Here is a 24,437-nt window from a genome sequence, read left to right as displayed (position 1 = left end):
ACCATAACAGTTGAGAGTCTGCGGTGGGCCAGGCACTGTGCAGTTTGTATGCCACAGTCCTGTATTTACATAAGAATCTTCACTTTAGGATTATAGAAAATGAAACTCACAGATGGAAGGGACTTGCCTGAGTCAAAGAGTGAGAGATTTTTTTTTTTTAATTTGAGTAGAGTTGATTTACAATGTGTTAATTTCTGCTGTACAGTAATGTGATAGGTTGTATACATATATATATATAAACATATATATGTGTATTCTTTTTCATATTCTTTGCCATTATGGTTTATCACAGGGTATTGAATATAGTGCCCTGTGCTATACAGTAGGACCTTGTGGTTTATTCATTCTATATGTCATTTGCATCTGCTAACCCCAAACTCCCAACCCTTCCTTCCCCTAACACCCACCCCTTGACAACCACAAGTCTGTTCTCTATGTCTGTGAGCTTGTTTCTGTTTCACTGAGAGTTTCAATTGTGTCATATTTTAGATTCCACATATAAGTGATACCATATGATATTTTTCTTTCTTATTCTGATATTTCATTTAGCATGATAATCTCTAGTTCTATCCATGTTGCTACAAATGGCATTATTTTATTCTTTTTTTATGGCTGAGTGGTATCCCATTGTACACATGTTCCATGTCCTCTTTATCCATTCATCTGTTGATGGACATTTAGATTACTTCTATGCCTTGGCTGTTATAAATAGTGCTACTATGAACAAAGGAGTGCATGCTTCATTTTGAATTATAGTTTTGTCTGGATATAACAACAACAATGGTAATTCTATTTTTAGTTCTTTTGAGGAACCTCCATACTGTTTTCCAGAGTGGCTGTACCAACTTACATTTCCAACATCAGTTGAGGAGGGTTCCCTTTTCTCTACTCCTTCTTTCTCCAACATTTGCTATTTGTAGACTTTTAAATGATGACCATTCTGACTGGTGTGAGGTGATAACCTCATTGTAGTTTTGATTCACATTTCTCTAATAATTAGTGATGTGGCGAATCTTCATATGCCTCTTGGCCATCAAACAAGGAGATATTTGAATCCAGGTCTGTCTAAATCTAAATGCTGTGCTTTATTCTCTGGTTCTTTTTCACTGTAACCCTCAAGATGGGTGAGGACTTTGTGCAGGGTCAGCACCAGGTAAGAGCTGATGTACTCCAAGGTGCCCCCACTTGCTGCTTCAACTCCTTGTTCCTACTCCGCCCCTTCCCTAGATCACATTTAAGGGCGGTTGGTATTGCCCTTGGTCCGTGCTGATGAAAATCTATTGGTTACCACCTGCCCACCATCCATTCCCCTTTCTTCTTTTAGTGTAACCCTAGTATCCCTTCCCCTCTCTCTATCCCTCGGCTCAGATGGAGCTGATCCCACCCATATGACCCAACCCCAGGCAAGCACAGCCATGGTGACTGATTCAGGAGTGAGTATGCAATCCTGCCCAGCCCAGATGGAATGAATTTGGGGGCTATTGCTGGAATTGCTAGGAAGGAAGTACTGTTGACTTGGGTTGCCAAGGATAGGAGTGTAAGCCTCAAGCTGTCCTTGGCCATTTCTGCCTTTCTGAGGGGAGAACTTGCTGTAGAATTAAGTCAACAAAGAGAAGACTGAACCAAGAAATGGAAAGAGCCTGGTCTTGATTCCCTTTTTAGTTCATTTTCAGTACTGGATATAGCCATGCCCCAAACCTCACTACCACAGACTATCCAGGTTCATGAGGCAGTAAATGCCCATTTTAGCTTAGGCTAACTTGAATTAGATTTCTGTTATTTCAGTCAAAAGAGTCCTAATTAGTACATCCCACGTGTCTTATCTCTGATCTCCTAGAGGCTGGAGCTGAGACTCCCATAAGCCTCCCTTCTACCCCCAGCCCTCCAGCTCTCCATCCAAGCCACAGAGTAAAGAATTCAGTTGGTCTCATATCCAGAATTCTCTGTCAATTCACTCCTTCATTGTCCTCTGTGAACCTGGAAGAAAAAATTGAGAGCTGTCTCCTTGTATGGCTTGAGGAAAAAACTAAATTGGGCATTTAAAAATTTATTCTCCTATGTGAGTTTTTAGCAGAAAAGTGGATGGTGGACAGCTGATCTCATAATAAATAAAATGTCCTCCCATTATAGCACTAAATAAATAAAAGTGGATATGAAATTTTCTGTGAAGGATGATTAAACCATGAGCAGATACATGGGGTGGGGGTGGGGAAATGGGTTTAAAACATACTGCTAACTACAAAAAAAGAAAAGAGAACTGATGGAGATTTATCACAGGCCACCATTTAAATATATTAAAATCACATGCATTATAGACATATCAAAAAGCATTAGAGCAAGTGCTTGTGAGGGAGAGGGAGGGGAATAGAGAATGGGAATGAACAGGGTGGGGCAATCAGTAAAATGAGAGGAGTATTGCAATGATGATTCTGGAAGTAGGAGTATCTCAGCTCTTTGCATCTGAGATTATAGACAGGAACAGAAGGAGGAAGGAAACTAGGGGGAAACACTCCGAAATATTAGCAGTTGTTGTATAGTCAGGGAGTGTTTGGCTACCAGGAAGAGAAACTCATGCAAGGAAGCTAAATTAAAAGGAGACTGGTCTTATGGACACACCTGTTGACAATCCAGGCTGGCCTCAAAGAACTGTAATCTTGGTTATTCTTTCACCTAGCCCTTTATCAGAGCCACATGTTCCCTCGAATCTGCCTCTTATCCTATCCTCCTGCTTCACTCCCGGCAGACCAGCTCTGTTCAGTCATCAGCCCCCACAGGACCCATTGTGGAGGCCTCAGTGGCCCATGTGCCTCTGCAATTCAGCAACTCTCACTTTCCCCGGCTCATGGTCTCTGTGGCTCTATTCTAAATCAGGATGGGCAGATGTGACTGGCCCAGCTTGAGTCAGCTACTTACCCCTGGTCTAAATGGTGCTGGTGATAGTGAAGGGGAGTGGGGAGCATGGAAGGGAAATTAAAATGGGCCTGGAAGCTGAGATAGTGGGAGGAAAAGATTAGTATAACTTGTGCAAGACTGTCCCTCGGTGCTGAGATTATGGGTGATTACTTTCTTTATAATTGTTAGCAGGATCCAGCTTTCCTAAAATGCATGCGTTATAATGACTAGAGTTTAAAGGGACAAGCTCTGAAGTTAGACAAAACTGGGTTCAAATTCTTGGGTTTCCACCTCCTAGCCATGTGACTGAGCAAGTTCCTTCACCTCTCTGAGCCCTTCTTTCCTCCTTTGGAAAGTAGGTGGAGTGGTAACCCTCTCATAAGCTCTTGTAAGCATTAAATGATACAGCAAAGCTAAAGCATTGAGTGTCTCATTAATAATAATCACTCAAAAATATTCTTCTACATTATTGTTCAGTCAGTTCAGTTGTTCAGTCGTGTCTGACTCTGTGACCCCATGGACTGCAACACGCCAGGCCTCCCTGTCCATCTCCAAATCCCGGAGTTTACTCAAACTCATGTCCATTATTGTTAGCGTATGTGATTTTTATAATTACAAACTCTTAGCCAAAACAAAAACCCTCATGTCATATGTCAGTAGTCACTGAACTCTGTTGCTACTCTTATTCTCCTGCCTCCTTCCTCCTTGGAATAAAGAATTTATCTGTGCTGAAAATGGTTGTTGGAAATCACCGCTGTATACCATGTCCCCCCCTCCACTACACATGTAACCAATGAATCAAGCTTCCTCTTTCTAGTAGCCCTGGCTTATTCACCCTAATTGATCATTATAAGGCATGCTCAGGGGTCCCTGGGCTCTTATGTTAATTGACCGCACACAGACCTCAGGCGGAACTCCCCAGTCCCCCAAAGAGTGAGCAGACTCTACCCCCTCCCGCACCCACAGTGCATTCTGGGAGCCTTCAGAAGGGAGAAGGTCAGCAGGTGGTGCATCTGATCAATTAATTAAGAGCGTGGTGAGAGGTTTGACTCCAAGCCTAGCTAATTGCATAATTAATTCTCTACCCATCCTCCATCCCAGTTCCCAATTCAAAAGGCCATCCCGGCCTGCCACCCCTGTTTGTTGCCGGGGAGATATGAGCCCTGCTCAGATCTGTCTGTGGCAGAGGCGGTCCCTTCCCCTCCTCCTGCCCCTCATTTCTGAGGCTGAAAAAATGGACTAGGAAAATGTCTTTGAGAGCACTCAGGAATGAAAGTGGACCAACTTCCTTAAAACGTTGTGCGAGGATTATAGGAAACGGCAGAGTGAAAAGGAGCTTTTCAAGGGGAAAAACCTCAACCTGCTTCAATAAGCAAAGCCTGTTGACCTAGTCCTCAGAGATTGTTGTGCCAGACACCTGGTTCTTCCTCTCCTGCCCATATCTGTTATCCTCCTCTTTACATAGGAACCTGCTTTTGCTTATGGCGTCCACATGTGAAACCAAAATAAAGTGTCTTTCCCAGGCTTTCTTGAGTGAGGAATGCCCCAGGACAGTGAGATGTTGGGAGTAGACCTCAGAAAGGGTGACCCCGCACCAATAATAAAGGGGGACATAGAGGAGGGAGCTTTTGCCTCCAGCGCTTCACCTCCTTTTTGCTTTCTTGATGATAGATGCAATGCCTGAAGGTGGAGCGATGATTTTGCAACCATGAAGAAAAATGCCAACCTCTAAGGATGACTGAGATGAAAAATGGAGGGAGTCTGGGTTTCTAATGGCGCTGTGAACAGCCATAGCAGCCAGGACTGCCTCTCAGGATTTGTTGCTATGTGAAAAAATAAAGCCCTTTTTGGTAATCTGTTGTGAGCAGCTATCACCTGCATTTGAAAAAAAACTCCTTACTGATACAGATGTTGACATTAGCCTAACACATAGATGAATCAATTTATAGTAGTGATAGTAGCAATAATAACAAAATACAATGAGCATATGCTATAGACAGCATTGCCAGGAAGATTGCATGAGTTAAAGTAGTTAGAACTCTTAGTACAATGACAGGAACATGGCAAACATTCACATACCTTGGATTTTATTAGAACTTGAAGTTGAGAGGGTTTATAAGACTTATCAAGAAGTCTTTAATAAGACTTATCAAGAAGTTGGAAAAGTAACCAATAACCAAGATTTGGGAACCACAGAAGTGATTACACTGATTTCAGGCTCAGGAACTTTCCCCATTAGGCAGTGTCCTGGACCTGCCTCTTATAAACTGTGTGAGTTCAGGCAAATTACTTAATCTTTTGGAACCTCAGTTTCCTATTCTGCAAAATGGGGAAATTACGAGGATTAAATAAGATGTGCCCATTGGTTATTACTTGTGGTTAATTCCTCCTAGAGGTGGACAGGAATTTCAAAGAGAATCTCTCAGGGCATTGAGAAAGGTTAAAAGACAACCTCCCAGACTTTCAGCAAGGGTGTTTCCCAGCAGACCCCATGAAAAACAAGAGGAGGCATGCAGCATGTTCCTTGCTTTGGTAAATTTTCTCAGAGAGGCAGTAAATTACTGAATCCTTGTTTCAGCTAAATCAAACATACTGCAAGATTCCATTGGCATTTAATACTGATATTATAGCCCCCAGGAATAACAAGTGAAAGTAATTAAGTTTAATGATTCCAACGAACCCAATAAGCTTGATTGCAGTGTGTATGCCTAATTATCTTCCTTTTTTTGTTGTGTGTGCATGGTATAAATAAGGCCTATTTGTTAAAAAAAGAAAAGGCACTAATTTTAAGATGCAATAGGAAAAGTTGCATCTGCAGCACCTTTTTCTGAAGGGCTCGCTGGAAACCCTGAGTGGGGAGAAAGTCACTTGGTTTGTCAAAGTAGCAAAGGAGGGATGATGTAATGCTCAAGTCTCTAAACTATGGGACAAAACCAGCTTTCCCAGCAGCAGAGGAGGAAACCGAGGAGGCCTCTATCTTCTAGGGGACTCTAGGGCCCCTATCTTCTCTTCATGAAGATAAAGGAAAAACAGAGGTGAGTAGAGGCTAGATGCATACTCTAAGGGAGGTATACAGCCCTCCAGCCTTGAGTCTGTTCTGCTCACCTGGAGAGATGCCCCAGGGGTAGATGAATCGTCGGCCCCAATGCCTCAACACCTCCCATATCCAGGTCTTTGACATGTGACTTTCACTGCTTTCCATTAAAAGGATGAAACATATTTCCCCACCCCTTCACTTTGAGTTCGAACATGTGACTTGCTTTGGATAACAGAATGATGTGTAAGTGACAGGCTGCCAGCTACAAGCCTAGGGCTAAAGAGACCTTGAATGTTTCCATTTACCATCTTGTGTTTCTGCCATTGCCATGTGACCATGTTTGGATGAACCTGCTGGGCCCAGGTGGAGAAGCAGAGACACGTGGAGCAGAGGCATTGAGTCAAGCCCAGCCAGACCCCAGAAAAGTCTCAAATATGAGATTTAAATAAATATTTATTGTTGATTTATATATTAAGTGCCACTGGGATTTTGGTTTTTTTAATGGAGTATAAGGGCATCGGAACAATGAAAACCTTGAAATGCTTTGAGAATTTTGTGACAACAAGCAATTTTCTGGGAAACAGTTTCCCAGATTTCAGGGGATTCTGATAACTGTGTCTGACTCAAGGGAAATTAGAAGCCCCTTGAAACAATTAACCACATCTCTCTGTACTCAACCACAAGCTGTAAACTCCCAAGGCCTTCTTGACTCTTCTCTTTAATTTCCACTGTCTTTTCCCAGTTCCAAGTTCAGTAACATCACATTAGTAATGATGGGATTATTTATACCATACAAATTGATGAAAGCTACAAAACCCAGGTTTTACCCCCAGAGAGCCAGTTTAGCATACCCACGCCTCCAGCAATCTGCCAATCAAGTCATCTTGCTTCTTTAGCAGCAACAGAGTCTCTTGGAAGTAGTCTTTTTCTCCTCATTCTTGATGCCACTGTCCTTGCTCAGGGCTGCCTGGAGCTGCAGATCAAATGTCAGAGTCAAATGATCTATGTTCAAATCCCGGCTACTTGCCAGTTGTTTGATCCTAGTTAGTTCTTAAAATATTCTAATCTTCCTTCTCCACATGTGTAAAATGGAAATAATTAAACAGCATTTAACTATTAGAGTTATAAGAAAGGGTCAAAGAGACAATCCAGACTTAGCAGGCGGCAGTGCATCTGACACCTCCTAAACATGTAAGTATAAAGAAGGCTGAGAACTGAAGAATAGATGCTTTTAAATTGTGCTGCTGGAGAAGATTCTTGAGAGTTCCTTGGACATCAAGGAGATCAAATCAGTCAATCCTAAAGAATATCAACCCTGAATATTCATTAGAAGGATTGATACTTTAGCTGAAGCTCCAGTACTTTGGCCACCTGACGTGAAGAGCCAACTCACTGAAAAAGTGATGCTGGGAAAGATTGAGAGCAAGAGGAGAAAGGAGTTGACGGAGGATGAGATGGTTGGATGGCATCACTGACTCAATGGACATGAGTTTGAGCAAACTCTGGGAGATAGTGAAGGATAGGGAAACATGGCGTGCTATAGTTCATTAGGCCGTAAAGAGTCGGACACAACTTAGTGACTGAAAAACAACAAACACAGAAGAAATGACAGCTCTCACTACTTGGTTCACGTTCACACTATTTTTGGCATTGGTTATTTGCAATGCCTTCCAACTGACTTCTTACTTGTTGGTCTTGCCCTCTTTCACTCCATTCTCCCCAAAGCAGACACAGTAAATTTGCAAAAACATAAATATGATCAAAATCTTCCAGTCACTCTCCTTTGCCTTCAGGAGACAGCCCCAATTAACACGTGGGAAACTTGGAGCCTAGAGAGGTTAAGAAATTTTTTCAAGGTCATATAAGCCATGAATAACATGAGTCTGGAATCCAGGCTCTGAATCTCCACATTCGGCCCTCTTAACCACTATACTATCCTAAGAATCAAAGGATAGATGGGGAGGAGGAATGAATGGATGAACATATGGAGTAAGAAAAAGAGAGAAATATTGAGGGTTGGATGGAAGCCTAGACAGGTTGGCAGATTCTGGAATGAAAGGATGGAAGGAGGGGTAGAGAATGGAAGGATAAACATAGAAGGATGAATGGACTGAAGGATGTATAGATGTAGGGATCCTCCTAAACTGCTTTCTATCCTTCCTTTCGGCCTGGTCTTTCCTAGCAAGGCATCCTCTCCATGGATATCTACCTGGGACATCTACTGGGAAAGTAGCAAGTCCTGTGAGCTCTTCCATTTCTTAGCTCCTTGTTCCCTTTTCCTCCTGCCAGCTCACTTTGTCCCTAAACAAGTCTCCCTTGGTGATCAGCTTCCAGTGAACTGATCCCTTCTGCCTTCTTCCAGAAGCTCAGGCTTTCCTGAGCTTCTGACCAAACTTATCTTAATAGTTAATATATACTAGATACTTAATGTATGCTAGATATATAACTATCTCATTTAATTTTCATGACACCCTTACAAGGTAGGTATTATTGTTTTCTCCATTTATGAAGATTAAGAAACAGAATCACAGAGACCTTAAATAATTTGCCTAAAGTTGCACAACTGTAAATCATTGGATCCAGGATTAAACTCAGACAGTTAGACCCCAGGGCCCATGCTCTTGGTGAATGCATTATGCTGCTATGTCTCCTTAGCTACATCAGCTGTTAGCTCCATTCTTCATGTTTGGATAAATAAGCTCTTATCAACCCATGAGAGTGAGATTCACATTATCTCTTCTGACCTTACCTAGGACATTTCTCAGGCACCTGCCAATTTATACAGTCATAAACATCTATTGAGTACAGGGCTTCCCAGGGGGTGCTAATGGTAAAGAACCTACCTGCCAATGCAGGAGACATAAGAGATTTGGGTTCTACCCTTGGGTCAGGATGATCACCTGAAGGAGGGCATGGCAACCCACTCCTAGTATTCTTGCCTGGAGAAACCCAAGGACAGAGGAGCCTGAAGGCTATATAGGGTTTCAAAAAGTTGGACATGAGTGAAGTGCCTTAGCATGCACATATAGAAAACATTGCCATTACCAAACCAGAGCAATCTGGGCCAAAGATACCTCCCACTTGGGATTAAAGGGCCTCTGACATCCTGCCTGAGAAAAACACTCCTGTAGGTGGGATGGCCAAGTTGGGACAAAAGATTCTTATGGTCAAAGAATCTGACCAGCCTGGATTCTGGCCCCTATCTGCCATTCAGTTACACTGTGTGACCTTGGGCAAATTACATTTCCAAGCATTGGTTTTCTTATCTGCAAAACAGGGGAAATAATAGCAGCTAATATAAATAGTTGCAAGAATTAAATAAGATAATGTGTACAAAGAGCTTGACTTGATAAAAAATATACTGATGATAGCTCTCATGTTAGTGGTTGTCCTATTCCGACTATAGCAACTTCCTTCTGGGCAGATAATCTGCCTGGAAACTTTCTAACCTGTGCTAGATTGTAGAAAAATATCCCTTTACCATTAAGACATATAAAACAGTATAAATACTACTTAGGAAAGAAGATTTTGTATCTTCCATGTGCCTGTGTTTTTTAAACAAAGTGAAAACAACTCAATCAACTTTGACCAAAGGCCCCAGACTCCCACCTTGTTGCTACTTTTCTCTGCTCCAAAGTCCCCAGCTCTTGGCAGAGTATCAGCTGGGGGAGTTCCTCCCTCCTCCAGCTTGATTAGCTTTCCCTTGTTACTGACAGGGTTCAATGCAATTTAATTTCATTGGGAGGAAGTGGTTCAGAAATCAAGGTCATTTAATTTCTGAAAGGCAAATAGAGGGTTGCCTTTCCCAAATGATTTTTCTGCCATTTATTCCCCTTAAAATGAAAAGTACAGTGGTTAATACAATGGCTTCAAGGTCATGCTAGATCACCTTTGCAAATAGGAGAAGAATTCTTTCTACAGGATTTTAATTAGGTCGAGTACAACTAATTCTTCCTTCGCTACTTATTCCATTTCCTCTCCTTTCTGTAATTACTGCCAGTGTAACGCTCCTCACACACACAGATGGAGCTGAAGAAAGCCATACGACTATCCTTTATTTCTCCTTCACACAAGAAAGGTGGGAGTTATCCACTGCATTCAATCTTCGTAAATCTGAGGACTATAGTCCTAACAGCCTTACACATGTGAGTGTCAGCATCATTATAAGAAGTGGGGGGAGGGGGAGTGGGTGGGTTCCAAATGTGATGCTAACACTGGGACATACAGGTCTCCCTTTTACCTGGTCCACTCAAAATGATTAGGCATCAGAACAAAGCAAATTAACTCACGTGCATGTTGTCAATCAATAAACATGTATCTGCCTATCAAGGGCTTAGAAGGGTGTTAGGTATATAGGAGTCAGGGTTGCAAGGGAGACTGAGGAGCTTAGGTTTGGTGAGACAGACAATTAGCAGGTAAAATAAATCAACAATACATTACTTGGTTCTAGAATGGCAAACGCACTGTTCAGAGACAGAGTCAGAGCTGGGATTCAAACCCAAGTTTCTCTGACTCCAGACTCCAAGACAAAAATGAGAGAAAAGCAAAGAGAGAGATCATACAGGTTGTCTGGACAGTGAAGAAAGCTGGAACAGAACTTTTAGGTATCCACAAGCCAGGTTCTGTGACAAATGTGTCTCCTCAGACACCTGTAACACCATCTTAATTTTAGCATAGCATTTTCAGTACCTACTATTTTCCTGCTTTGATTGTTTGCTTTATCAGTCTACTCCTCTCTCAAATGTGAATTTCAAAAGAAGAAGGCCATAACTGGCTTGATTACTGCAGATTAGTACCTAGTTCCCTGACTGGCACATAGTAGGTGATCAACAAGTATGTATAGAATGACAGATTGCATCACATTTCCCAGGAGCCAAGGGGAGGAGGTGCTCCATAGCAAACTCCAACAAGGTACTCTTCATTCCTGCCTGGTGCCCCACTGTATCACCAGCACCTAGGACAGTGCCCACAGCAGAAGGCAGCTACTCAAGGACCACTGAATAAAGGAGGGAGGGAGGAAGGAGAGAGAGAAGGGGAAGAAGGAAAAAGAGAAGGAGAAGGGGGGCAGGAAGAGGAAGAAGAAATAGAAGGAAGAGGAAGAAAGGGATGAGAAATAGAGGGAGGGAAGGAAGGAGGGAGAGCGGTCAGCGGCAGCAGGACACTTGCACATTTAGTAGTAAGCAGATTGAAGTTCAGTTAAATTGTTATTTCCCCTCACTGATGGACAAAGCCATCTTGCTAGAGACTGAGCCAAAGAAAACTCACTGCTCTGAATCCACTCTCAAAAAGACCCAGTTGCCTGACTGGTCCATATCCCTGATGACTATCCTCTGTGCATATCACCCTCACCTGGCCCTCTGGATCTTGCAGGTGTCATCCCCGACTTGGATTCCCTTTTCAGTAATTTGTGTTTTCCTAAGGAATATTTATTCACGTAGTTTCTGTTTAGGCAATTATTGAAATTATGTCTAATTATATAATGACAGTAAATAATAATCACCTAGTTGCAACATGCTCTGCTTCTATTATGGGTGAGGATTTTATGCAGTTTACTAAGAAATTTTCTAAGGTAGGAATACTGATTAGGAAGAAGGGATGGTGTCATTTTGAATATTTGTTGAGCTATCATTATTCCTACCCAATTGCTATGAGAAAGGCCCTATATATACTTTTTAAAAGCCAGCTCTAGGGCTGTACTCTTTGACTGTTACCACAATTACTATTAATAATAGTTACTCTTAATTCAGTGTTTACAATGTGTCCAAACCACTTTAAATACAGATTAAAATTCAATGCAAACTTTTGTGCTTTCAAAGACCAGGAAATTACAGTAAATGACTGCAGAAGGCTGGGTTGGGGATCGACAGGGAGCAGTGGGGTCTGTGATGAACCGCAGCGTGCTTGCTCTAAAGGAGACAGCCATCACTCAGCTTCAGCTGAGCATTGCCTTTGGAGATGTGGGAATGGTGCTGCCAATTCTTCTGACCTTTCAGGAGAAGCCAGAAACGTGGATTTTCATGTGAAATTTCCCAGATTTTTAAACTACTGTGTGTGCCCACAGTCTGTGTGCTGCCCATTCATAATCCCTCAGCCTCAGGCATTTTCCATGAGAAGTTTCTGGGCAAGACTAGGCTTTGAGCAGGGGCTGTATCAACTCTGTTGACTGTGGCATGAAAGAAGGGAGGGGAAAACTGCACCGGGCCAATCTGGAGGCTCTAAGAGGCCATTTCTCACTTTTATTTAAAATCTTATGGAGGTAATTTCAGAGAACAATGAAATATCAGAAGCCTGGTCAGAGTGGAGAGGCGCGTGAAGGGGATGGATATAATAGCTGGCAGCACTGATAAGAAGAGCCAGAAACAGACGAGTCAGAGGCACGAAGTCCTTCTCCAAGGTCTCCACATGTCCCTGGGGCTGGCCAAGAAGCGGTGCCTGGCTGCCCGAGTCAGAGCCCCCCAGGACCAGTAGGGACAGAAAGAGGTCAATCCCTCTTGTGTGACAGGGGAAGAGGACATGCATGTTCTTCCCACTTCTGTTTAACTGTCATAACTCAGAGCAGTCTTATGTTCAAGTTCCAGTATCTTGATATTCCCTCCACACAATATCCCTAAACTTCCCCTTTGTGACATTTGTTATGCATGTGGTTATCTGTTTATATTAGATCTACTTTCTCTTATGAATATGGGAATGGGGATTTTTATCTGTCTTGTTTAGTACTATGTCTTTAGGACCCACAGAGCTTGACACATAGTAGGGCCTGAATAAATAATGACTTAAAAATAAGTGAATGAATAGTTGTTTGACCTTGGGCATGGGTTACTTAATTGCACAGGTTACTCAATAATATGAAACAGGGAGAAAAATAGTGCCTTTTAGAATCACTGTCTTCTCTGTGCTAGAACACACAGAAAATTTATACACTGTGTGTTTCATCTGCTTTCCACAACAGACATATTAGATCAGCAGGATTTTCATCTCAAACTTGTACTAAGGAAACACAGGCTTACAGCAGCTAAATGACTTGCTCAAGGTCATGGAGCTAGGAAGTGACACTATGGAGATTTCAATCTGGATTTTTCTGAATTTTCATCTTCTTCCCCACAGGATCTTAGAGTAAGAACATCATTATAGCAAACTGGTGGGAGCCAAAGCAAACCTCATAAAGAGAGGCATTTGTTCTGGTCTTGAATGGTAAATGAGGATCTGAAACCCAGAGGAAACAGAAAACATACTCTAGGTGGAAGGAACAACTTGGCCAAAAGCCTAAAAATATCAGGTCCATTCAAGGAATGGTGGGTGCTCATTTTAGATAAAGGGGAATCCTGAGTGAGGCTGAAACCACATTGTGAGATCTCTGAATTCACTCTTCCTCTCAACAGTTATTTAGTGAGTGCCTGCCTCCTGGGTGGCACCATGCTGAGGAGAGGGAGACACATACCGTGACTTCTTGTACCCACAGAGCTGACAGTCTAGCACTTGGCAATACTGACTCCACAGCACTGTGGCAAGGACCAAATGAAGAAGCAGGCAAGAAATTACTTGGAGGAGCCAAACTTTGCTATGTAAATTCTCTCCTCTGTTCTGCTATGTCAGTTAGATGCTTCAGGGCGATTAAGTCAAAACTCAGTTCAAACTGGCTTTCCCAGAAAGAGAAGTCATTGACATGGGCAAGAGGGAAGCTGGAGAGTAATCTGACTCTGCTGGTGCCAGGGGCTTTATCCAAAAAGCAGACAACTTCACCATGACTCTCTGCTCAGCTCTCCTCTGTGTGGGGCTTCATTCTCAGACAGCCTGGCTCCTCTCAACAGCTCCTGACCTCATACCTCAGTTTCACATCCCACTAAGTTGAAGCTTCTCTTTCTCCATAGCTGAACCTGAGTTCAGCTCTCATTGGCCAGAAAGTGATCACTTGATCATCTTGGAACCAATCACCATGCCGGTGGGGATGGGATATGCTAATTAGCTTACACTAATTGGGGCCTTCTTCTCCACCAATGAAACAAAATACAGAGGATAAGAGTTAGAGAAAAGTGACTTTACAAAGAAAATCCTGGAGATAATTTTACCAGAAAAATGGTACATTCTGGGAATCAAAAGCATAGCAGGGACCTCCCTGGTGGTCCAGGGGTTAAAAGTCCACGTTTCCACTGCAAGGGCCTCAATACCTGGTCAGGGAACTAAGAATCTGCTTTGGGGGTGGCCAAAAAGATTTTTTTAAAAAAAAAGTATAGCAGTGCACTATTATCAGCGTGAGGTTTGTGATCTTAAGAAATCTCACATTATCAAAAATCACATTATAAGTACATCTCACTTGCACGGCCAAATTTCTGGGGGGCTTTGGCAGAAATTTCAATAATGAGGTTGTCTTTTTTAAGATAGATGTGTTATTTTGTCATTGGAAGCTATAAAACTGATGAGACATCATTGAGTATAGCCTTGGCAGCACTTAAGATCAGATCTAAATCAATGAACTTCCAGAATGGTCATTCTGGAACCACAGGAGTGGTGGCTGAACATCAAATCACCAGGAGAGCCTTTAAAATGCTGTTGCCCAAGCCTCACCCACACTGATTCTGATTTAATTTGTCTCGGGTGTGGTTTGCTGGTGAGTATTTTTTAGACAGTAGTTCTCAATTGTGAGACCTGGAGAGTTTTTTAAACTCCATTTGTGTCCAACTCTTTGCAACCCATGGACTGTAGCTCTCCAGTCTCCTTTGTCCATGGAATTCTCCAGGCAAGAATACTGGAGTGGGTATCACTCCCTTCTCCAGAGGATCTTCCCAACCCAGGTCAGGAATCCCGACCCAGGGATCAAACCCAGGTCTCCTGTATTTCAGGCAGATTCTTTACCATCTGAGCGACCAGGGAAGCCCTTAAACCCCAAAGTTGAAGCTAAAACCCAAACCAATTATTGATACATCAAAATTTATGAAGGTAAGACCCAGACAGTATACATTGAAGCTTCCATGAGCATCATTTTTGGTAGCAACCAAGAGCCCCTGGAGGAGGATATGGCAACCCACTGCAGTATTCTTGCCTGGGAAATCCCATGAACAGAGGAGCCTGGAGGGCTGTAGTCTATGGAGTCACAAAGAGTCAGACACCACTTAGTAACTGAGCACTCACACAAAAGGAACATAAGTAACATGTCCCCAGCAAGCAGATAACAGCTCTTAAAGCAGCTGGGCATTCCTTTGCAATATATGTGGTGATTTTTTCTTCTTATATCCATGCTTTTGGGTTCCAAATTTTGTTCCCACTATGTGCACTAGAGGTCCAAATTAAATAAGTTGTGCCAATTAACTTAATTGGTGATATCAGATCCATTTCCCACTATAAAAACTTGTGTGGCAGAAGCAGCTGGGACCCAAACTATTTTCATGGCTCACACATGACATATCACAAGCCAGCATTGTCAGTGAGTCAAGTCAATGATTTGCACTGAGCTAATATTTAATAAGGGCTTAGTTTGTGACAGACACTGTTCTAAGAAGTTGACATAGACATGACTTATTTAATCTTCAGAAAACCCTGTGCTATCATTATCCCAATTTTACAGATAAGGAAACCCAGACACAGAGAGATTGAGTGGCTGAACCAAGATCCCATGGATACCAAGAGGTTGGGCCAACATTTGAATCTAAGCAGCCTGGATCCAAGGAAAATACTCTTAAGCTCTACATTATAGGGAAATTGTCTGGAACTTAAAAGGAATGTTCAGTGTCTTTACTGTATGTGACCCTAGTGAGCACATGCACAGCTTGAAGGGACTCTCCCCTGTGTTCTCATTAGGCCTCTGGACTGCTGGCCCTTCAGATCAGGTCCACAGGGTTTCCTCTTTTATTCACTTGCTCGAATAATAGTTGAAGGTTAAAAGATGCTGCAGGGGAAGGAGGCATAAAACAGGGGATGGGTGTCCACCACTCTCATCCTCTATGTCTTTGCTCAAGGAGAATGTTGTCTCTGCACCTCTTTCCCTATTGACTCTAACTTTGCCTTCAAGACTCAGCTCAAGATTAGTATCCCCTTGGAGAAACGTCTCCCAGTCAACTCCTCACTCCAAGGTTTTCATTCTCTTTCAAATGAAGTGTAGAGAAACCAGTTCTCAGATTCAGTTCAGTTCAGTTTAGTCGCTCAGTCGTGTCTGACTTTTTGTGACCCCATGGACTGCAGCACACCAGGCTTCCCTGTCCATCACCAACTCCCGGAGCTTGCTCAAACTCATGTCTATCGAGTCAGTGATGCCATCCAACCATCTCATCCTCTGTCAGCCCCTTCTCCTCCCACCTTCAATCTTTCCCAGCATCAGGGTCTTTTCAAATGAGTCAATTCTTCGCATCAGGTGGCCAAAGTATTGGAGTTTCAGCTTCAACATCAGTCCTTCCAATGAACATTCAGGACTGATTTCCTTCAGGATGGACTGGCTGGATTTCCTTGTAGTCCAAGGGACTCTCAAGAGTATCACCCAATACCACAGTTCAAAAGCATCAATTCTTCGGCACTCAGCTTTCTCTATAGTCCAACATTGACACATGACTATTGGAAAAACGATAGTTTTGACTAGCCAGACCTTTGTTGGCAATGTAATGTCTCTGCTTTTTAATATGCTGTCTAGGTTAGTCACAGCTTTTCTTCCAAGGAGCAAGCATCTTTTAATTTCATGGCTGCAGTCACCATCTGCAGTGATTTTGGAGCCCAAGAAAATAAAGTCTGTCACTGTTTCCATTGTTTCCCCATCTATTTGCCATGAAGTGATGGGACCAGATGCCATGATCTTAGTTTTCTGAATGTTGAGTTTTAAGCCAGCTTTTCACTCTCCTCTTTCACTTTCATCAAGAGACTCTTTACTCTTCTTTGTTTTCTGCCATATGGGTGGTGTCATATGCGTATCTGAGGTTATTGATATTTCTCCCAGGCTAGCATTTCACCTAATGCACTCTGCATATAAGTTAAATAAGCAGGGTGACAATATACAGCCTTGATGTACTCCTTTCCCAATTTGAAACCAATCCATTTTTCCACGTCTGCTTCTAACTATTGCTTCTTGACCTGCACACAGATTTCTCAGGAGGCAGGTCAAGTGATCTGGTATTCCCATCTCTTTAAGAATTTTCCACAGTTTGCTGGAATTTTCCACTGTTCTCAGAAGAATTTTCCACAGTTCCCAGATTAAGAGCTGAGATTCAGGGAGAGGGATGCATTTGTTTAACAAAACCACCTTGATGAACAATCTTGGTTGTGGAAAGATAGTCCTTTGACTGTTAATCAGGGAAGGATTAGGATGTTCAAACTGAATATCTCTGTATAACTATGAGGGAGGCATTTGGAAACTGCTGGGCAAAATGAATAGTAAAAAAGTGGGGAAATTCTTGGAGATGAAGGACCGTATTATGACTGCAGGACAGGAAACTTGAAGAATGATGTTGGCCCATGAGAATTCCCCTCATACTTTGCTAGGTCTGGCAGAGAGGTCTTACAATAACGATGTCCTCTTAAGCCATCAGTTGTGCTATAATTGAACCCCTTTTATTGTCTCTCTCCACCCACTCATCCACCCTCCGAAATATATTAAGCGAATCTTGACTTTTCTCATAGTTGATTGGCATTTTGCAGAGGTGGGGGAAAGAGTTTTGTTGAACATGGGATGATGAAGAGAAGAGCACAGCCACAGAAAGCAAAAGACAAATGCACCTAAACTTGATGGAAATTAGAAGTGGAAATTGGAGCATAAGACATAAAGTTTAGGAAATTCATGGGGAAAACTAATCCAATAGTGAGAGATGCAGTTAGAAATATGAGTCAGTGTTATTTAGTTCTCAAAAGACAAGGCAACTTCTGCTATTATTTTGTGACACAAGGTTCTTCTTCAGGTTGGATTCCTCAAAAGCACTAAACTCTCCTTTGCAAATTGCCAACATTATATAAGAAACCTCAACAAGCAACTTTTAAAAATAATCTTGATTCTGGCCATATTGAACCAGTTAAATCTCTACAAACAGTTTACATTTTCACTCCTGTACAGATTTTTATGTTTGTCCATCTTCCTGAAATATGTTTGCCCATAATCTTTGCCTATTTTTAATTTCTGCTATTCTTTTGGATCTCAACCTTAGCTGTCACTTCCTGTGTTACATTAGTGAGGATGTTTTAGACTGCCAGGAGAAAAACAAAATTTAACTCAAAATGACTTAAACAACAGGATATTTACTATTAAATTACATTAGATACCTCCTATGTATCATTCTGAAGCTATCAGTGCATTGAGTTCTTCTTGCCCATGGGTCAGAAAACAAAGAAAGGAGTGAGTGTCAGTGAGGCCACTTGATTATTACATAAAGAACTAGGGGCACAACTACACAATGGGGGCAGGGAGAATTCATTGGAGCTTCTTTTCACACTTCCATGCCCTGAGATTATAGAGAATTGGCAGTTTCAGGAAACATGGCCCAACAAAGGCAAGGCAACAAAGGTTCAGCGTAATCCAGCATGGTAGTCATGGTTGAAGATGATGGATATGAATCAAGAGCTCAACCAGCTGCAACAGCAAGGATCATAGTTAGTTTCAAAAACTCTCTTGTCTTGAGTCTTTGCAGCTACCCACCTTGAAAAGAACTCTGTGATTAATCAGACATATCTTTTCTCTCAGGGAAGAAGTAAGAGTATCTTGTTTTCAAAAGTGGAGGTCAAGAGAAGATCTGATTGATGCAAGCTGTAGAATATATTAGATACCATATCACCGGAGTCCTTATATCCACCACTGAGACTCCATCAATATTAGGTGCAACCTGACTACACCTCAACTCATCCCTGCACCTACACCACACATTTCTCATCTCCTTCCCAAGGTTTCCATGTTAATGCTAAGCTGTTGGACACTGTAGAACCTGGCTGGTACCCATGCATGCAAAACTTAGAAGCCTGGGGCAATTAACACACCACAGGAAAATCCTTGATTGACAAGAGGTGAGAGTTGGTGGAGAAACTATCCATCCTCCCGCTCTGATGCACTGTCCTGAGATGCAGTTTACATGGTTTCTTAGAGGACCATCATGCTCAATGGCAGCCAACTTGATAATGCGTTCTCATACTGACACTTCCTCCTTCCTGGCTTCATTCTCTCTGTTCTGCACACATGTTTCCTGATATTGTATCACCTAACGAGGTGCATATTAGCCCTTTGTCCCACGATCTGCTTTTTTGAGCAAACCAAAGATAACAAGAAGTATGGAAGTAGGAAGTTCCAGAGTTCAGAAGGATAGGTGCCCTTTTTATCTCTCCCGTCTCTTTTTCAGTGCATCGGGTTTTGTCCTCGCATATATCCTCTCACGGTTTAATAGAGCTCCAAGTAGTAGAACCTACTCCAAGTACCAGAACCTCAAACAAAAATATACAAATTCTGAAAGAGGGGAAGAGAGCATAGATCTTCTTTTCTGGATGGGAGTTAAGCCTCCTAGAAACTCCCCAGACTTCTGGGAGATATCATCTCACATCTCATTGCCAGAACTACATCCCATTCCCATTCTTAACTGGCATGAGGAACTGAATTTCTTAGTTCAATCATGATTCATCCCTTGGTATTGAAGAGGACGCATCCTCCCCTAGGTCATGCTCCCATGAAAAAGAGATGAATAGCTGTGGGCACCGTGGTAATTATGTCAAACACTTATTAACTGACCCAAAAGCCATTTTCAATGTTTCTTCACCGTTGCCCACCTCCCACTGTACAGGCTAAACAAGCAGCATATTGACTCTCCAGCTTCCTTTGCAGCTAGGGAGCCATGTTACCTATTTTTAGACATTTGTATGTAAAAAGAAGTTTTGTAGGGTATTTCTTCTAGGTCCTCCTTGATAAAAGTATAATGACTTGAGAAAAACTTTTTCTTTCTCTCTTGCTCCCCCTTTGGTCACCTCTCTGGTTCATTTCTTTAGACTTGACCATATGAAGATACGATTCCGAGAGCTCTGGAAGCCATCTTGCCACCATGGGGCAATAAGCCTAAGCCTGAAAGACTAAGAAACTCTTAAAGGTGGAGTACAATGACAGAAAGAACTTTAATACACCCTTGAGCCACTAAAACTGCTCTGGGATTGCTTTCCTCTGGATTTTTTTTTTAGTTATATCAGATAATTGTCTTTCTTATTTAACCATTATTACATAAGTATTATGTTACATGCAGTTAGAAGCCATTCTAACTGATAAATCAGGCATTTCTAGAAACTTCCCCTGGACCCCACAGAGTGTATTAGCTACCCCTTTCCCTTGATAGCCAAGATTACTGCTATCATGGCTATTACTGCTGTGCCCTTTCATTGTTCAGTTAAATAGAGATTCCTATGAGTTATCTAAATTCTGCATGCAAACGCTGAGCCGCAGTCACAGAGAGTGTAACACAGGATTCCTACACAGGTCAGTGGGCTGGACTAAGTAGCTCCCATAGTCTCTTACACCTTTGAAATCTGTGACCCCAATTCCTTTCATATAAATGTCCCTTTTCCAGGTATAAAAATCGTTTTTAGTTCGATTTATGTCATGCCAAATTGTTAGTTTGTATTTCAAAATGGGAGAAAGCAACACAAAAATATGACTTGGAAAAATGTTCCTATTCTGTTTGCAATGTGGAGAACTATCAAACTAAATTCCACTTTGCAGATGATTTGGGGATTACTTGTTATTCTGAGCAGGCCTGTCCCCATTTTCCTTCAGCAGTATGGAGAATGGATATGAAAAACTGTGTGTAAACACTTCTTTCTTTTGAAATGTTATTAATAAAGTATTTCCTGTGGCTATGGCTAATAAGTCACTTGTTTCCTAATTTTTCTGTATTGATATGCTCTTCAGGGAAACTTAGAACCTCAAATCTCTTCCTATAGTGTAGTATTTATAGAGTTCATTATAGTCTATGATTAACAGAGGAATGGCCTTTAGCGAAGAACAGAAAATTGAAGATTAAATAACTGGCCAAATATTTACCTGCAAACAGAAATATTTTATAAGGAACAAGGACATTTTAACTTTGTAAATGTTTAGAAAATGTTTCCAATATTTTGTCTCTCTTCACTGAGTGATTTCTTGGTGGTCGACCAGAAAGCAGGGCAGAGAATGACACTGGCTATCTTCCAACTCTATGCCAGGTACTCAACGAGTCACTTTATAGGTATTATCTAATTAAATGCTTTTTTTTTTCCATTTAAAAAGTGCTTTTTTACAATTACATAAGTAGTACACAGTTGTAAATTTTTTCAGCAATTCAGGGTCATAAAGATGAAAAAGTGTAAGTTCTCCTTCTTTTACCCCTCAATTCCCTTAACATTCCTGGAAATAATCACCACACACTTTGATACATATCCATCCAGACTTTTCTGTGTGTTTTCATAAATGCACATATTCTTTTTAAAAATTTTATTTAATTGAAGGATAATTACAATATTGTATTGGTTTCTGCCATACATTGACATGGATCACCCATAGGTATACATATATCCCCTCCCTCTTGGGCCTCCCTCCCACCTCCCACCCTATCCCACCCCTCTAGGTTGTCTCAGGACCCCAGTTTGAGTTCCCTGAGCCATATAGTAAATTCCCACTGGCTATCTATTTTACATGCTAGTGTATATGTGTCCATGCTACTCTCTTGATTCATCCCACCCTCTCCTTCCTACTCACTCTCTGTGTCCATAAGTCTGCTCTTTATGTCTATGTCTCCACTGCTACCCTGTAAATAGGTTCATCAATACCATCTTTCTAGATTCCATACATATATGTTAATATATGACATTTGTTGTCCTCTTTCTGACTTACTTCATTCTGTATAATAGGCTCTAGGTTCATCCATTTCATTAGCACTGACTCAAATCATCCCTTTTATGGCTGAGTAATATTCCATTGTATATATGTACCATAGTTTCTTTATCCATTCATCTAGTGACAGACATATAGGTTGTTTCCATGTCCTAGCCACTGCAAATAGTGCTGCAATGAACATTGGGGTACATGTGTCTTTTTCAATTATGATTTCCTCAGCGTATATGGCTAGTAGTGGGATTGTTGGGTCATATGGTAGTTTTATTCCTAGTTTTTAAAGGAATCTCCATACTGTCTTCCATAGTGGCTGTATCAATTTACATTCCCACTGTAAGTGCAAGAGGGTTCCCTTTTCTCCACACCCTCTCCAGCATTTGTTGTTTATAGAGATTTTTTTGTGAGGACCATTCTGACTGGTATGAGATGATATCTCATTGTGGTTTTGATTTGCATCTCTTTAACAATCTTGCCTGGAAAATCCCATGGATGGAGGAGCCTGGTGGGCTGCAGTCCATGGGGTCGCTAAGAGTTGGACACGACTGAGCGACTTCACTTTCACTTTTCACTTTCATGCATTGGAGAAGGAAATGGCAACCCACTCAGTGTTCTTGCCTGGAGAATCCCAGGGACGGGGGAGCCTGGTGGGCTGCCGTCTATGGGGTCGCACAGAGTCGGACACAACTGAAGTGACTTAGCAGCAGCAGCAGCAGCAACAATGAGTGATGTTGAGCATCTTTTCATGTGTTTATTACCCATCTTTATGTCTTCTTAGAGAAATGTCTGTTTAGATATTTTTCCCACTTTTTGATTGGGTTTTTGTTTTTCTGGTATTAAGTTGCAAAAACTGCTTGCATATTTTGGAAATTAATCCTTTGTCAGTTGCTTCATTGCTATTATTTTCTCCCATTCTGAGGGTTGGTTGTCCTTTCACTTTGTTTATAGTTTGCTTTGCTCTGCAAAAGCTTTTAAGTTTAATTAGGTCCTGCTTGTTTAGTTTTGTTTTTTTGTTATTGTTTCCAATTAATCTAGGGGGTGGGTCATAAAGGACCTTGCTGTGATTTATGTCATAGAATGTTCTGCCTATGTTTTCTCTAAGAGTTTTATAGTTTCTGGTCTTACATTTAGGTCTATACTCCATTTTGAGTTTATCTTTGTGTATGATGTTAGGAAGTGTTCTAGTTTCATTTTTCTACGTGTAGCTGCCCAGTTTTCCCAGCAGCACTTATTGAGGAGACTATCTTTGCCCCATTGTATATCCTTGCCTCCTTTGTCAAAGATAAGTTCCCATAGGTGCATGGGTTTATCTCTGGGTTTTCTATCTTGTCTCATTGGTCTATATTTCTATTTTGTGTCAGTACCATACTGTCTTGATGATTGTAGCTTTCTAGCATAGACTGAACCTGCTCCATTCTTCTTTCTCAAGATGACTTTGGCTATTTGATGTCTTTTGTGTTTCCACACAAATTGTGAGATGTTTCTTGTTCTAGTTTTGTGAAAAAAATGCCACTGGTAATTTGATAGGGCTCACACTGAATCTATAGATTGCATTTGGTAGTACAGTCATTTTCACAATATTGATTCTTCTAACCCAGGAACATGGAACATCTCTCCATCTGTTTATGTTGTCTTTGATTTTTTTTTTTCAGCAGTGTCATAGTTTTCTGCATACAGCTCTTTTGTCTCCTTAGGTTAAGTTTATTCATAGGTATTTTATTCTCTTTGCAATGCACATATTCTTACATGAATAAATAAACAAACCATATTTCATGTATTCTAGAATGTACTTTTTTCAAGTTGAAAATCTCTGAGATAAGAATGCATCTTACAATTAAAAGCATTGTGTGGTGGCCAATTTCTCTCTTTCTTACTGGCACTTACAATAAAGGTGCATCTTGAAATAAGTGGCATTTGGGAGTAACATAATACCTACTGTATTTTGCTATATATACTATATAGTGCTTATACAATTATATATTAATAGATGTATGATTGTGTGAATTGCTATGTACAGCTTTCAGTACACATGGGTCAGCCTCATTCATTTTAATGTGTGTGTGAGCTACCATTGTATGTATGTGTGTGCATGTGTGCATGCTCAGCCCACCAGGCTCCTCTGTCCATGGGATTTCCAAGGCAAGAGTACTGGAATGGGTTGCCATTTCCTCCTCCAGAGGATCTTCCCAACCTAGGGATTACATGCACATCTCTTATGCCTCCTGCATTGGCGCTCAGATTCTTTTACCACTGAGACACCTGAGAAGCCATTCTTCTCTGAGAAGAATCTGCTGAGAAGCAGGTATGTACCTGTTTTATTTGGCCATATCCCTTGTAGATGGGCTTTCAGATTATTTCCAAATCCTCCTGGTAGAAAACAGTGTTGCCCTGACCATCCTTGTCCCTAAATCTTTGTAATAAAAAAAATTTTTTTAAACAGAGGGATTCCTATCTCATGAGTTTTCCTAGTTACCCTATATTGTAGGAAAACCTTAGTTACTCAGATCTCAGTGAGACACATGTTCAAATCCTGGCTCCAGGGCTACTATATTGAACAACTCAAGGGGGTTCAAACTGTCATCTGGGTGAGGAGTCAGCAAAATTTTCTATAAAGAGCCAGATAGAGCCAACACCTGAGATATGTGTATGACTCAGTTTCTTCACCAAGAAAGTAAATCTATGTTACAGTCTTTGTGAGAATTAATGCAATGC

Source organism: Cervus elaphus, chromosome 10 (assembly GCF_910594005.1).
Source record: "Cervus elaphus chromosome 10, mCerEla1.1, whole genome shotgun sequence".
Lineage (NCBI taxonomy): Eukaryota > Metazoa > Chordata > Mammalia > Artiodactyla > Cervidae > Cervus > Cervus elaphus.
Note: the sequence above shows the minus strand (reverse complement) of the source record.